General features: G+C 28.6%; 1 protein-coding gene across 4 annotated transcripts in view; it reads left to right on the top strand.

Annotated features, from left to right (window-relative positions):
- Positions 1-18,462, top strand: part of LOC143065299 (calcitonin receptor-like) — an 84,814-nt gene that overhangs the window by 10,134 nt on the left and 56,218 nt on the right. For all 4 annotated transcript variants that reach the window (XM_076238800.1, XM_076238799.1, XM_076238798.1 and 1 more), the window contains exon 2: positions 16,051-16,134. The gene's annotated coding sequence lies outside the window, so the exon portion shown is untranslated. The remainder of the gene's footprint in view (positions 1-16,050; positions 16,135-18,462) is intronic.

The following is an 18,462-nucleotide window of genomic DNA, read 5'->3' as shown; positions in this document are numbered from 1 at the left end:
ACAATGAGGTGTAAATGTCATTGATTATTCAATCCATGCAATACTTTTATAACCTTTAACAATGAGCTGTAAATGTCATTGATTATTCAATCCATGCAATACTTCTATAACCTTTAACAATAAGGTGTAAATGTCATTGATTATTCAATCCATGCAATACTTCTATAACCTTTAACAATGAGGTGTAAAATGTCATTGATTATTCAATCCATGCAATACTTCTATAACCTTTAACAATAAGGTGTAAATGTCATTGATTATTCAATCCATGCAATACTTCTATAACCTTTAACAATAAGGTGTAAATGTCATTGATTATTCAATCCATGCAATACTTCTATAACCTTTAACAATAAGGTGTAAAATGTCATTGATTATTCAATCTATGCCATACTTTTATAACCTTTAACAATAAGGTGTAAATGTCATTGATTATTCAATCCATGCAATACTGTTATTACCTTTAACAATGAGTTGTAAATGTTATTGATTATTCAATCCATGCAATACTTCTATAACCTTTAACAATGAGCTGTAAATGTCAATGATTATTCAATCCATGCAATACTTTTATAACCTTTAACAATGAGCTGTAAATGTCATTGATTATTCAATCCATGCAATACTTCTATAACCTTTAACAATGAGCTGTAAATGTTATTGATTATTCAATCTATGCAATACTTTTATAACCTTTAACAATGAGCTGTAAATGTCATTGATTATTCAATCTATGCAATACTTCTATAACCTTTAACAATGAGCTGTAAATGTTATTGATTATTCAATCTATGCAATCCTTTTATAACCTTTAACAATGAGCTGTAAATGTCATTGATTATTCAATCCATGCAATACTTTTATAACCTTTAACAATGAGCTGTAAATGTCATTGATTATTCAATCCATGCAATACTTCTATAACCTTTAACAATAAGGTGTAAAATGTCATTGATTATTCAATCCATGCAATACTTCTATAACCTTTAACAATGAGCTGTAAATGTCATTGATTATTCAATCCATGCAATACTTCTATAACCTTTAACAATAAGGTGTAAAATGTCATTGATTATTCAATCCATGCAATACTTCTATAACCTTTAACAATAAGGTGTAAAATGTCATTGATTATTCAATCCATGCAATACTTCTATAACCTTTAACAATGAGCTGTAAATGTCAATGATTATTCAATCCATGCAATACTTCTATAACCTTTAACAATGAGCTGTTAATGTCAATGATTATTCAATCCATGCAATACTTCTATAACCTTTAACAATGAGCTGTAAATGTCAATGATTATTCAATCCATGCAATACTTCTATAACCTTTAACGATGAGCTGTTAATGTCAATGATTATTCAATCCATGCAATACTTTTATAACCTTTAACAATGAGGTGTAAAATGTCATTGATTATTCAATCCATGCAATACTTTTATAACCTTTAACAATAAGTTGTAAATGTCATTGATTATTCAATCCATGCAATACTTCTATAACCTTTAACAATAAGCTGTAAAATGTTATTGATTATTCAATCCATGCAATACTTTTATAACCTTTAACAATAAGCTGTAAATGTCATTGATTATTCAATCTATGCAATACTTTAATAACCTTTAACAATGAGCTGTTAATGTCAATGATTATTCAATCCATGCAATACTTCTATAACCTTTAACAATAAGGTGTAAATGTCATTGATTATTCAATCCATGCAATACTTCTATAACCTTTAACAATGAGCTGTAAATGTCATTGATTATTCAATCCATGCAATACTTCTATAACCTTTAACAATGAGCTGTAAATGTCATTGATTATTCAATCCATGCAATACTTCTATAACCTTTAACAATAAGGTGTAAAATGTCATTGATTATTCAATCCATGCAATACTTCTATAACCTTTAACAATAAGGTGTAAAATGTCATTGATTATTCAATCCATGCAATACTTTTATAACCTTTAACAATGAGCTGTAAATGTCATTGATTATTCAATCTATGCCATACTTTTATAACCTTTAACAATGAGCTGTAAATGTCATTGATTATTCAATCCATGCAATACTTTTATAACCTTTAACAATGAGCTGTAAATGTCATTGATTATTCAATACATGCAATACTTCTATAACCTTTAACAATGAGGTGTAAAATGTCATTGATTATTCAATCCATGCAATACTTTTATAACCTTTAACAATAAGCTGTAAATGTTATTGATTATTCAATCTATGCAATACTTTTATAACCTTTAACAATGAGCTGTAAATGTCATTGATTATTCAATCCATGCAATACTTTTATAACCTTTAACAATGAGCTGTAAATGTCAATGATTATTCAATCCATGCAATACTTCTATAACCATTAACAATGAGCTGTAAATGTCATTGATTATTCAATCCATGCAATACTTCTATAACCTTTAACAATGAGCTGTAAATGTCATAGATTATTCAATCCATGCAATACTTCTATAACCTTTAACAATGAGGTGTAAATGTTATTGATTATTCAATCCATGCAATACTTTTATAACCTTTAACAATAAGGTGTAAAATGTCATTGATTATTCAATCCATGCAATACTTTTATAACCTTTAACAATGAGCTGTAAATGTCAATGATTATTCAATCTATGCCATACTTCTATAACCTTTAACAATGAGCTGTAAATGTCATTAATTATTCAATCCATGCAATACTTCTATAACCTTTAACAATGAGCTGTAAATGTCATTGATTATTCAATCCATGCAATACTTCTATAACCTTTAACAATGAGCTGTAAATGTCATTGATTATTCAATCCATGCAATACTTCTATAACCTTTAACAATGAGCTGTTAATGTCATTGATTATTCAATCTATGCCATACTTCTATAACCTTTAACAATGAGCTGTAAATGTCATTGATTATTCAATCCATGCAATACTGTTATTACCTTTAACAATGAGTTGTAAATGTTATTGATTATTCAATCCATGCAATACTTCTATAACCTTTAACAATGAGCTGTAAATGTCATTGATTATTCAATCCATGCAATACTTCTATAACCTTTAACAATGAGCTGTTAATGTCAATGATTATTCAATCCATGCAATACTTTTATAACCTTTAACAATGAGCTGTAAATGTCATTGATTATTCAATCCATGCAATACTTCTATAACCTTTAACAATGAGCTGTTAATGTCAATGATTATTCAATCCATGCAATTCTTTTATAACCTTTAACAATGAGCTGTAAATGTCAATGATTATTCAATCCATGCAATACTTCTATAACCTTTAACAATGAGGTGTAAAATGTCATTGATTATTCAATCCATGCAATACTTTAATAACCTTTAACAATAAGCTGTAAATGTCATTGATTATTCAATCCATGCAATACTTTTATAACCTTTAACAATGAGCTGTTAATGTCAATGATTATTCAATCCATGCAATACTTCTATAACCTTTAACAATAAGGTGTAAAATGTCATTGATTATTCAATCCATGCAATACTTCTATAACCTTTAACAATAAGGTGTAAAATGTCATTGATTATTCAATCCATGCAATACTTTTATAACCTTTAACAATGAGCTGTAAATATCAATGATTATTCAATCCATGCAATACTTTAATAACCTTTAACAATGAGCTGTAAATGTCAATGATTATTCAATCCATGCAATACTTCTATAACCTTTAACAATGAGCTGTAAATGTCATTGATTATTCAATCCATGCAATACTTTTATAACCTTTAACAATAAGGTGTAAAATGTCATTGATTATTCAATCCATGCAATACTTTTATAACCTTTAACAATAAGGTGTAAAATGTCATTGATTATTCAATCCATGCAATACTTTAATAACCTTTAACAATGAGCTGTTAATGTCAATGATTATTCAATCCATGCAATACTTTTATAACCTTTAACAATGAGCTGTAAATGTCATTGATTATTCAATCCATGCAATACTTCTATAACCTTTAACAATGAGCTGTTAATGTCAATGATTATTCAATCCATGCAATACTTCTATAACCTTTAACAATGAGCTGTAAATGTCAATGATTATTCAATCCATGCAATACTTCTATAACCTTTAACAATGAGGTGTAAAATGTCATTGATTATTCAATCCATGCAATACTTTTATAACCTTTAACAATAAGGTGTAAAATGTCATTGATTATTCAATCCATGCAATACTTTAATAACCTTTAACAATGAGCTGTTAATGTCAATGATTATTCAATTAATGCAATACTTTTATAACCTTTAACAATGAGCTGTAAATGTCAATGATTATTCAATCCATGCAATACTTCTATAACCTTTAACAATGAGCTGTTAATGTCAATGATTATTCAATCCATGCAATACTTCTATAACCTTTAACAATGAGCTGTAAATGTCAATGATTATTCAATCCATGCAATACTTCTATAACCTTTAACAATGAGGTGTAAAATGTCATTGTTTATTCAATCCATGCAATACTTTTATAACCTTCAACAATAAGGTGTAAAATGTCATTGATTATTCAATCCATGCAATACTTTAATAACCTTTAACAATGAGCTGTTAATGTCAATGATTATTCAATCCATGCAATAGTTTTATAACCTTTAACAATGAGCTGTAAATGTCAATGATTATTCAATCCATGCAATACTTCTATAACCTTTAACAATGAGCTGTTAATGCCAATGATTATTCAATCCATGCAATACTTCTATAACCTTTAACAATGAGCTGTAAATGTCATTGATTATTCAATCCATGCAATACTGTTATTACCTTTAACAATGAGTTGTAAATGTTATTGATTATTCAATCCATGCAATACTTCTATAACCTTTAACGATGAGCTGTTAATGTCAAGGATTATTCAATCCATGCAGTACTTTTATAACCTTTAACAATGAGGTGTAAAATGTCATTGATTATTCAATCCATGCAATACTTTTATAACCTTTAACAATAAGTTGTAAATGTCATTGATTATTCAATCCATGCAATACTTTTATAACCTTTAACAATAAGGTGTAAAATGTCATTGATTATTCAATCTATGCCATACTTTTATAACCTTTAACAATGAGCTGTAAATGTCATTGATTATTCAATCTATGCCATACTTTTATAACCTTTAACAATGAGCTGTAAATGTCATTGATTATTCAATCCATGCAATACTTTAATAACCTTTAACAATAAGGTGTAAAATGTCATTGATTATTCAATGCATGCAATACTTCTATAACCTTTAACAATAAGGTGTAAAATGTCATTGATTATTCAATCCATGCAATACTTTTATAACCTTTAACAATGAGCTGTAAATGTCAATGATTATTCAATCCATGCAATACTTCTATAACCTTTAACAATAAGGTGTAAAATGTCATTGATTATTCAATCCATGCAATACTTCTATAACCTTTAACAATGAGCTGTAAAATGTCATTGATTATTCAATCCATGCAATACTTTAATAACCTTTAACAATGAGCTGTAAATGTCATTGATTATTCAATCCATGCAATACTTCTATAACCTTTAACAATGAGCTGTAAATGTCATTGATTATTCAATCCATGCAATACTTCTATAACCTTTAACAATAAGGTGTAAAATGTCATTGATTATTCAATCCATGCAATACTTTTATAACCTTTAACAATGAGCTGTAAATGTCATTGATTATTCAATCCATGCAATACTTTAATAACCTTTAACAATGAGCTGTAAATGTCATTGATTATTCAATCCATGCAATACTTCTATAACCTTTAACAATGAGCTGTTAATGTCAATGATTATTCAATCCATGCAATACTTTTATAACCTTTAACAATAAGGTGTAAAATGTCATTGATTATTCAATCCATGCAATACTTCTATAACCTTTAACAATAAGGTGTAAAATAATATTGATTATTCAATCCATGCAATACTTTTATAACCTTTAACAATAAGGTGTAAAATGTCATTGATTATTCAATCTATGCCATACTTTTATAACCTTTAACAATGAGCTGTAAATGTCATTGATTATTCAATCTATGCCATACTTCTATAACCTTTAACAATGAGCTGTAAATGTTATTGATTATTCAATCTATGCCATACTTTTACAACCTTTAACAATGAGCTGTAAATGTCAATGATTATTCAATCCATGCAATACTTCTATAACCTTTAACAATGAGGTGTAAATGTCATTGATTATTCAATCCATGCAATACTTTTATAACCTTTAACAATAAGCTGTAAATGTCATTGATTATTCAATCTATGCAATACTTCTATAACCTTTAACAATGAGCTGTAAATGTCATTGATTATTCAATCTATGCAATACTTTTATAACCTTTAACAATAAGGTGTAAATGTCAATGATTATTCAATCCATGCAATACTTTTATAACCTTTAACAATAAGGGACGACATCAAAAGTTCAATGAAGGATAAAAAACTTAATTCACATAGTTTTTTCACTGACCCCCCCCCCCCCACCCCCCTCTTAACTTAATTTGGGAAAAATTGATTGACCCATATGGATATATGTAAAAATCAATGTCGGATAACCAAATCTTGCAGCCGTTCAACCCCCCACCCCCAAACTATTTGAATTAAGTTTTTTATCTTACATTGATCTTTTGATGTCGTCCCTAAGGTGTAAAATGTCATTGATTATTCAATCCATGCAATACTTCTATAACCTTTAACAATAAGGTGTAAATGTCATTGATTATTCAATCCATGCAATACTTTAATAACCTTTAACAATAAGCTGTAAATGTCATTGATTATTCAATCCATGCAATACTTTTATAACCTTTAACAATGAGCTGTAAATGTTATTGATTATTCAATCCATGCAATACTTCTATAACCTTTAACAATAAGCTGTTAATGTCATTGATTATTCAATCCATGCAATACTTTTATAACCTTTAACAATGAGCTGTAAATGTCATTGATTATTCAATCCATGCAATACTTCTATAACCTTTAACAATGAGCTGTAAATATCAATGATTATTCAATCCATGCAATACTTCTATAACCTTTAACAATAAGGTGTAAAATGTCAATGATTATTCAATCCATGCAATACTTTTATAACCTTTAACAATGAGCTGTAAATGTCAATGATTATTCAATCCTTGCAATACTTCTATAACCTTTAACAATGAGCTGTAAATGTCATTGATTATTCAATCCATGCAATACTTTTATAACCTTTAACAATGAGCTGTAAATGTCATTGATTATTCAATCCATGCAATACTTTTATAACCTTTAACAATGAGGTGTAAATGTCATTGATTATTCAATCCATGCAATACTTTTATAACCTTTAACAATAAGGTGTAAATGTCATTGATTATTCAATCTATGCAATACTTTAATAACCTTTAACAATGAGCTGTAAATGTCATTGATTATTCAATCCATGCAATACTTCTATAACCTTTAACAATGAGCTGTAAATGTCATTGATTATTCAATCTATGCCATACTTCTATAACCTTTAACAATGAGCTGTAAATGTTATTGATTATTCAATCCATGCAATACTTTTATAACCTTTAACAATAAGGTGTAAATGTCATTGATTATTCAATCCATGCAATACTTTTATCACCTTTAACAATAAGGTGTAAATGTCATTGATTATTCAATCCATGCAATACTTCTATAACCTTTAACAATGAGCTGTTAATGTCATTGATTATTCAATCCATGCAATACTTCTATAACCTTTAACAATGAGCTGTAAATGTCATTGATTATTCAATCCATGCAATACTTCTATAACCTTTAACAATGAGCTGTAAATGTCATTGATTATTCAATCCATGCAATACTTCTATAACCTTTAACAATGAGCTGTAAATGTCATTGATTATTCAATCCATGCAATACTTTTATCACCTTTAACAATAAGGTGTAAATGTCATTGATTATTCAATCCATGCAATACTTCTATAACCTTTAACAATGAGCTGTAAATGTCATTGATTATTCAATCCATGCAATACTTTTATAACCTTTAACAATAAGGTGTAAAATGTCATTGATTATTCAATCCATGCAATACTTTTATAACCTTTAACAATAAGGTGTAAATGTCATTGATTATTCAATCCATGCAATACTTCTATAACCTTTAACAATGAGCTGTAAATGTCATTGATTATTCCATCTATGCAATACTTCTATAACCTTTAACAATGAGCTGTTAATGTCATTGATTATTCAATCCATGCAATACTTCTATAACCTTTAACAATGAGCTGTAAATGTCATTGATTATTCAATCCATGCAATACTTCTATAACCTTTAACAATGAGCTGTAAATGTCATTGATTATTCAATCCATGCAATACTTCTATAACCTTTAACAATGAGCTGTAAATGTCAATGATTATTCAATGCATGCAATACTTTTATAACCTATAACAATGAGCTGTTAATGTCAATGATTATTCAATCCATGCAATACTTCTATAACCTTTAACAATGAGGTGTAAATGTCAATGATTATTCAATCCATGCAATACTTCTATAACCTTTAACAATGAGCTGTAAATGTCATTGATTATTCAATCCATGCAATACTTCTATAACCTTTAACAATGAGCTGTAAATGTCATTGATTATTCAATCCATGCAATACTTCTATAACCTTTAACAATGAGCTGTAAATGTCATTGATTATTCAATCCATGCAATACTTCTATAACCTTTAACAATAAGGTGTAAGATGTCATTGATTATTCAATCCATGCAATACTTCTATAACCTTTAACAATAAGGTGTAAAATGTCATTGATTATTCAATCCATGCAATACTTTAATAACCTTTAACAATGAGCTGTTAATGTCAATGATTATTCAATCCATGCAATACTTTTATAACCTTTAACAATGAGCTGTAAATGTCAATGATTATTCAATCCATGCAATACTTCTATAACCTTTAACAATGAGCTGTTAATGTCAATGATTATTCAATCCATGCAATACTTCTATAACCTTTAACAATGAGCTGTAAATGTCAATGATTATTCAATCCATGCAATACTTCTATAACCTTTAACAATGAGCTGTAAATGTAATTGATTATTCAATCCATGCAATACTTTAATAACCTTTAACAATAAGGTGTAAAATGTCATTGATTATTCAATCCATGCAATACTTCTATAACCTTTAACAATAAGGTGTAAAATGTCATTGATTATTCAATCCATGCAATACTTTTATAACCTTTAACAATAAGGTGTAAAATGTCATTGTTATTCAATCCATGCAATACTTTTATAACCTTTAACAATGAGCTGTAAATGTCAATGATTATTCAATCTATGCCATACTTTTATAACCTTTAACAATGAGCTGTAAATGTCATTGATTATTCAATCCATGCAATACTTCTATAACCTTTAACAATGAGCTGTAAATGTCATTGATTATTCAATCCATGCAATACTTCTATAACCTTTAACAATGAGCTGTTAATGTCAATGATTATTCAATCCATGCAATACTTTTATAACCTTTAACAATGAGCTGTAAATGTCATTGATTATTCAATCCATGCAATACTTCTATAACCTTTAACAATGAGCTGTAAATGTTATTGATTATTCAATCTATGCAATACTTTTATAACCTTTAACAATGAGCTGTAAATGTCATTGATTATTCAATCTATGCAATACTTCTATAACCTTTAACAATGAGCTGTAAATGTTATTGATTATTCAATCTATGCAATACTTTTATAACCTTTAACAATGAGCTGTAAATGTCATTGATTATTCAATCCATGCAATACTTCTATAACCTTTAACAATGAGCTGTAAATGTTATTGATTATTCAATCTATGCAATACTTTTATAACCTTTAACAATGAGCTGTAAATGTCATTGATTATTCAATCTATGCAATACTTCTATAACCTTTAACAATGAGCTGTAAATGTCATTGATTATTCAATCTATGCAATACTTCTATAACCTTTAACAATAAGCTGTAAATGTTATTGATTATTCAATCCATGCAATACTTTTATAACCTTTAACAATAAGGTGTAAAATGTCAATGATTATTCAATCCATGCAATACTTTTATAACCTTTAACAATGAGCTGTAAATGTTATTGATTATTCAATCCATGCAATACTTTTATAACCTTTAACAATGAGCTGTAAATGTCAATGATTATTCAATCCATGCAATACTTCTATAACCTTTAACAATGAGCTGTAAATGTCATTGATTATTCAATCCATGCAATACTTTTATAACCTTTAACAATAAGGTGTAAAATGTCATTGATTATTCAATCCATGCAATACTTCTATAACCTTTAACAATGAGCTATAAATGTCAATGATTATTCAATCCATGCAATACTTTTATAACCTTTAACAATGAGGTGTAAATGTCAATGATTATTCAATCCATGCAATACTTCTATAACCTTTAACAATGAGCTGTTAATGTCAATGATTATTCAATCCATGCAATACTTCTATAACCTTTAACAATGAGCTGTAAATGTTATTGATTATTCAATCCATGCAATACTTTTATAACCTTTAACAATGAGCTGTAAATGTCATTTATTATTCAATCCATGCAATACTTCTATAACCTTTAACAATAAGGTGTAAAATGTCATTGATTATTGAATCCATGCAATACTTCTATAACCTTTAACAATGAGCTGTTAATGTCAATGATTATTCAATCTATGCCATACTTTTATAACCTTTAACAATAAGCTGTAAAATGTCATTGATTATTCAATCCATGAACTACTTCTATAACCTTTAACAATGAGCTGTAAATGTCATAGATTATTCAATCCATGCAATACTTCTATAACCTTTAACAATGAGCTGTAAATGTCATTGATTATTCAATCCATGCAATACTTCTATAACCTTTAACAATGAGCTGTAAATGTCATTGATTATTCAATCCATGCAATACTTTAATAACCTTTAACAATAAGGTGTAAAATGTCATTGATTATTCAATCCATGCAATACTTCTATAACCTTTAACAATAAGGTGTAAAATGTCATTGATTATTCAATCCATGCAATACTTTTATAACCTTTAACAATAAGGTGTAAAATGTCATTGATTATTCAATCCATGCAATACTTTTATAACCTTTAACAATGAGCTGTAAATGTCAATGATTATTCAATCTATGCCATACTTTTATAACCTTTAACAATGAGCTGTAAATGTCATTGATTATTCAATCTATGCAATACTTCTATAACCTTTAACAATGAGCTGTAAATGTCATTGATTATTCAATCCATGCAATACTTCTGTAACCTTTAACAATGAGCTGTTAATGTCAATGATTATTCAATCCATGCAATACTTCTATAACCTTTAACGATGAGCTGTTAATGTCAATGATTATTCAATCCATGCAATACTTCTATAACCTTTAACAATAAGGTGTAAAATGTCATTGATTATTCAATCCATGCAATACTTCTATAACCTTTAACAATGAGCTGTAAATGTCAATGATTATTCAATCCATGCAATACTTTTATAACCTTTAACAATGAGCTGTAAATGTCATTGATTATTCAATCTATGCAATACTTCTATAACCTTTAACAATGAGCTGTAAATGTTATTGATTATTCAATCTATTCAATACTTCTATAACCTTTAACAATAAGGTGTAAAATGTCATTGATTATTCAATCCATGCAATACTTCTATAACCTTTAACAATGAGCTGTAAATGTCAATGATTATTCAATCCATGCAATACTTCTATAACCTTTAACAATGAGCTGTAAATGTCATTGATTATTCAATCAATGCAATACTTCTATAACCTTTAACAATGAGCTGTAAATGTTATTGATTATTCAATCTATTCAATACTTTTATAACCTTTAACAATGAGCTGTAAATGTCATTGATTATTCAATCTATGCAATACTTCTATAACCTTTAACAATGAGCTGTAAATGTTATTGATTATTCAATCTATGCAATACTTTTATAACCTTTAACAATGAGCTGTAAATGTCATTGATTATTCAATCCATGCAATACTTCTATAACCTTTAACAATGAGCTGTAAATATTATTGATTATTCAATCTATGCAATACTTTTATAACCTTTAACAATGAGCTGTAAATGTCATTGATTATTCAATCTATGCAATACTTCTATAACCTTTAACAATGAGCTGTAAATGTCATTGATTATTCAATCTATGCAATACTTCTATAACCTTTAACAATGAGCTGTAAATGTTTTTGATTATTCAATCCATGCAATACTTTTATAACCTTTAACAATGAGCTGTAAATGTCAATGATTATTCAATCCATGCAATACTTTAATAACCTTTAACAATGAGCTGTAAATGTCATTGATTATTCAATCCATGCAATACTTTTATAACCTTTAACAATAAGGTGTAAAATGTCATTGATTATTCAATCGATGCAATACTTCTATAACCTTTAACAATGAGCTGTAAATGTCAATGATTATTCAATCCATGCAATACTTTTATAACCTTTAACAATGAGCTGTAAATGTCATTGATTATTCAATCCATGCAATACTTCTATAACCTTTAACAATGAGCTGTAAATGTCATTGATTATTCAATCCATGCAATACTTTTATAACCTTTAACAATGAGGTGTAAATGTCATTGATTATTCAATCCATGCAATACTTCTATAACCTTTAACAATGAGCTGTAAATGTCATTGATTATTCAATCAATGCAATACTTTTATAACCTTTAACAATGAGGTGTAAATGTCATTGATTATTCAATCCATGCAATACTTTTATAACCTTTAACAATGAGGTGTAAATGTCATTGATTATTCAATCCATGCAATACTTCTATAACCTTTAACAATGAGCTGTAAATGTCATTGATTATTCAATCAATGCAATACTTTTATAACCTTTAACAATGAGCTGTAAATGTCATTGATTATTCAATCCATGCAATACTTCTATAACCTTTAACAATGAGCTGTAAATGTCATTGATTATTCAATCCATGCAATACTTTTATAACCTTTAACAATAAGGTGTAAAATGTCATTGATTATTCAATCCATGCAATACTTCTATAACCTTTAACAATGAGCTGTAAATGTCAATGATTATTCAATCCATGCAATACTTTTATAACCTTTAACAATGAGGTGTAAATGTCATTGATTATTCAATCCATGCAATACTTTTATAACCTTTAACAATAAGGTGTAAATGTCATTGATTATTCAATCTATGCAATACTTTAATAACCTTTAACAATGAGCTGTAAATGTCATTGATTATTCAATCTATGCAATACTTTAATAACCTTTAACAATGAGCTGTAAATGTCATTGATTATTCAATCCATGCAATACTTTTATAACCTTTAACAATGAGGTGTAAATGTTATTGATTATTCAATCTATTCAATACTTTTATAACCTTTAACAATGAGCTGTAAATGTCATTGATTATTCAATCTATGCAATACTTCTATAACCTTTAACAATGAGCTGTAAATGTTATTGATTATTCAATCTATGCAATACTTTTATAACCTTTAACAATGAGCTGTAAATGTCATTGATTATTCAATCCATGCAATACTTCTATAACCTTTAACAATGAGCTGTAAATATTATTGATTATTCAATCTATGCAATACTTTTATAACCTTTAACAATGAGCTGTAAATGTCATTGATTATTCAATCTATGCAATACTTCTATAACCTTTAACAATGAGCTGTAAATGTCATTGATTATTCAATCTATGCAATACTTCTATAACCTTTAACAATGAGCTGTAAATGTTTTTGATTATTCAATCCATGCAATACTTTTATAACCTTTAACAATGAGCTGTAAATGTCAATGATTATTCAATCCATGCAATACTTTAATAACCTTTAACAATGAGCTGTAAATGTCATTGATTATTCAATCCATGCAATACTTTTATAACCTTTAACAATAAGGTGTAAAATGTCATTGATTATTCAATCGATGCAATACTTCTATAACCTTTAACAATGAGCTGTAAATGTCAATGATTATTCAATCCATGCAATACTTTTATAACCTTTAACAATGAGCTGTAAATGTCATTGATTATTCAATCCATGCAATACTTCTATAACCTTTAACAATGAGCTGTAAATGTCATTGATTATTCAATCCATGCAATACTTTTATAACCTTTAACAATGAGGTGTAAATGTCATTGATTATTCAATCCATGCAATACTTCTATAACCTTTAACAATGAGCTGTAAATGTCATTGATTATTCAATCAATGCAATACTTTTATAACCTTTAACAATGAGGTGTAAATGTCATTGATTATTCAATCCATGCAATACTTTTATAACCTTTAACAATGAGGTGTAAATGTCATTGATTATTCAATCCATGCAATACTTCTATAACCTTTAACAATGAGCTGTAAATGTCATTGATTATTCAATCAATGCAATACTTTTATAACCTTTAACAATGAGCTGTAAATGTCATTGATTATTCAATCCATGCAATACTTCTATAACCTTTAACAATGAGCTGTAAATGTCATTGATTATTCAATCCATGCAATACTTTTATAACCTTTAACAATAAGGTGTAAAATGTCATTGATTATTCAATCCATGCAATACTTCTATAACCTTTAACAATGAGCTGTAAATGTCAATGATTATTCAATCCATGCAATACTTTTATAACCTTTAACAATGAGGTGTAAATGTCATTGATTATTCAATCCATGCAATACTTTTATAACCTTTAACAATAAGGTGTAAATGTCATTGATTATTCAATCTATGCAATACTTTAATAACCTTTAACAATGAGCTGTAAATGTCATTGATTATTCAATCTATGCAATACTTTAATAACCTTTAACAATGAGCTGTAAATGTCATTGATTATTCAATCCATGCAATACTTTTATAACCTTTAACAATGAGGTGTAAATGTCATTGATTATTCAATCCATGCAATACTTATATAACCTTTAACAATGAGCTGTAAATGTCATAGATTATTCAATCCATGCAATACTTTTATAACCTATAACAATGAGGTGTAAAATGTCAATGATTATTCAATCCATGCAATACTTTTATAACCTTTAACAATGAGCTGTAAATGTCAATGATTATTCAATCCATGCAATACTTCTATAACCTTTAACAATGAGCTGTTAATGTTATTGATTATTCAATCCGTGCAATACTTTTATAACCTTTAACAATGAGCTGTAAATGTCAATGATTATTCAATCCATGCAATACTTTTATAACCTTTAACAATGAGCTGTAAATGTTATTGATTATTCAATCCATGCAATACTTTTATAACCTTTAACAATGAGCTGTAAATGTCAATGATTATTCAATCCATGCAATACTTTTATAACCTTTAACAATGAGCTGTAAATGTTATTGATTATTCAATCCATGCAATACTTCTATAACCTTTAACAATGAGCTGTAAATGTCATTGATTATTCAATCTATGCCATACTTCTATAACCTTTAACAATGAGCTGTAAATGTCATTAATTATTCAATCCATGCAATACTTCTATAACCTTTAACAATAAGGTGTAAAATGTCATTGATTATTCAATCCATGCAATACTTCTATAACCTTTAACAATGAGCTGTTAATGTCATTGATTATTCAATCCATGCAATACTTTTATAACCTTTAACAATGAGGTGTAAAATGTCATAGATTATTCAATCCATGCAATACTTTTATAACCTTTAACAATGAGGTGTAAAATGTCATAGATTATTCAATTATGCAATACTGTTATTACCTTTAGTAATATATTTGTGATTGTTTCAGTAAAATGCTGTACAATATAAGACATGCTGCAAAAGTTTCTTGAATGAAAATGTGACGATAATTTTCTTTATGTTCCAGCAAAATATCAGTGGAAACATCCACTATCATACAAATGAGTAATGCACACGGCATATAATATTGAACCAATATACGTCATGAGAGGTAAGGAAAAAAACAAAAGATAAGAAAAAAGTTGTTTGGTTTGTAAATTACATTTTGATTTGATGGTTACATGGATAATACTCCAGTAAAAACAAAGTCAATTCTTTAAAATAAACAAACAAGTTCCGAGAGCATTTGATTCTTTTTTCGGTTTAAAATTTTATAATAAAACATTTTTTTTTAAATATTTGCTTATTTTCGTAAATGATTTATCAAATCCTTTATAATCTGTAGTATTTAAATCTTTAAATCAAATCGAGACAACTGACTTTAAGCAAATTGCTTTTCTATAATCCATAAAAATAATAATATATAATGAGATAGAATATTCGTGTATACGATAGGAATGTATTTCCTGTTTAACCATTACAATAATCGTCTATAAACTTTACTCAAAGATATTACTATATGTGGGTCCGTGTGCTAACCTCTAAAGCGCTAAGATGTTCATATTCTCTGTTTACTGAAGGCCATGTTATAAATTCTAGAGTTTATATGTACATGTACACATTCTCTGTAAACTAGGGACCATTTGCTAACCTCGAAAGTTACGATGTACCTGTTAGCTGTATACTGGGAAACTTGTTTTAACCTCTAAAGTTGAGATATACGGATAATCCGTTCACTGGGTGTCATGTTGAAAAATCTATAGTTGAGATGTACGTATTATCTGTTTACTAGGGGCCATGCAATGTTCTAACCTCTAGATTGAGATGTACGTATTATCTGTTTACTAGGGGCCATGCAATGTTCTAACCTCTAGATTGAGATGTACGTATTATCTGTTTACTAGGGGCCATGCAATGTTCTAACCTCTAGAATTGAGATGTACTTATTATCTGTTTACTGGGGGCCAGGCTTTAACCTGGAGTTGAGAGATACTTAATTCTATGTTTTCTTGTTGCCATGTTCTAACCTCTTTTGTTGCGATGTATGTATTATCTGTTTGCTTGGTGTAAAAGAGGAACAAAAGATACCAAAAGGACAGTCAAACCCATAGATCGAAAATAAACCGACAACACCATGGATAAAAATGAAAAAGACAAACAGACAATAATGTCGTCTATTATCACTGAACTAATATAGATATTTGTTATGGGGCCTCCGATGCGGGAGTTTCTTGCTGCATTGAAGACCTAATGGTGACCTTCTGCTGTTGTTTGTTCTATGGTCGGGTTGTTATCTCTTTGACACATTCCCCATTTCCATTCTCAATTTTAAATAATAGTACACATGACACAGCATAGTAAACTAAAGACTAGGCAAAATGAACCCCACCAAAAAACTGAGGGTGATCCCAGGTGCTCCTGACGGACAGTTCTGCTCCACTGACATGTGGCAGCCATCGTGTTGCGTATGTTATTACAAATCCGGTAAATAGTCTAATTCGGTAGGTCACATTGGTGAAAAGGGAAGGGTATTATAAATACGACACAAAGAACATATCTGATATCATCTGTGTACCGGTTATTCCTTAAAAGTCAATCAACTCGTGATGGCGTCCGTAAAATTTACGAAGGGGTGATTTCAACTTCACCATTTGGAAATCTTAGTTTAATAGATTCCTTGTGAGCAGCAGCCCTCTATCAAGGAAATCATAATAGGAAATACAAACCGGGGAATATCGTAACATTTGGCAGATATATACTCCGTATGCTGGCACTGCTGGAAGGTTCCTACATAGAAATGGAAAATTAATAATTGGAAAAATCATCTCTCTGGTCGTAAAGTTTTGTTTTCAACCGACCCTCATTGTCAATTTCTAGATGTAAGTCAAGATATGAGGCAGACTTAACTTAATCTGTAGTATTCTTTATCTCTAGTTCGATTGGATATATTTTTATATTATATAGTGAGAGAATTTTCTGACCTTTAGAGATAAGATGTACGTAGTATCCGTTTTCTGTGGGCCATGTTCTAACCTGTAGAGTTGAGAAGTACGTATTATCCGATTTCTGCGGCCATGTTGTAACCTCTAAAGTTGCGATAAACGTAACATCTATTTATTAGGGCCCATTTCATGTTCTACCCTCTGGAGTTGATAATAAATAAACTCATCATAGATACCAGAACTAGATTTTGTATATACGCCAGACGCGCGTTTCGTCTACAAAAGACTCATCAGCGACCCTCGAATCCAAAAAAGTTAAGAAGGCCAAATGAATTTCGAAGTTGAAGAGCAATATATACCTATTTCTCTGTTTTCTTGGGGTCATGTTCTAACCTCTTTAGTTAAGATAAACATTCCATCTGTTTACTGGGTTTAATATTCTAACCTCTAGAGTTAAGATGTACGTATTATATGATTACCCGAGTAATTGAGGTTTA

The sequence above is a fragment of the Mytilus galloprovincialis genome, chromosome 2, assembly GCF_965363235.1.
Source record: "Mytilus galloprovincialis chromosome 2, xbMytGall1.hap1.1, whole genome shotgun sequence".
Taxonomy (NCBI): domain Eukaryota; kingdom Metazoa; phylum Mollusca; class Bivalvia; order Mytilida; family Mytilidae; genus Mytilus; species Mytilus galloprovincialis.
Note: the sequence above shows the minus strand (reverse complement) of the source record. Positions and strands in the feature narration are given on the sequence as shown.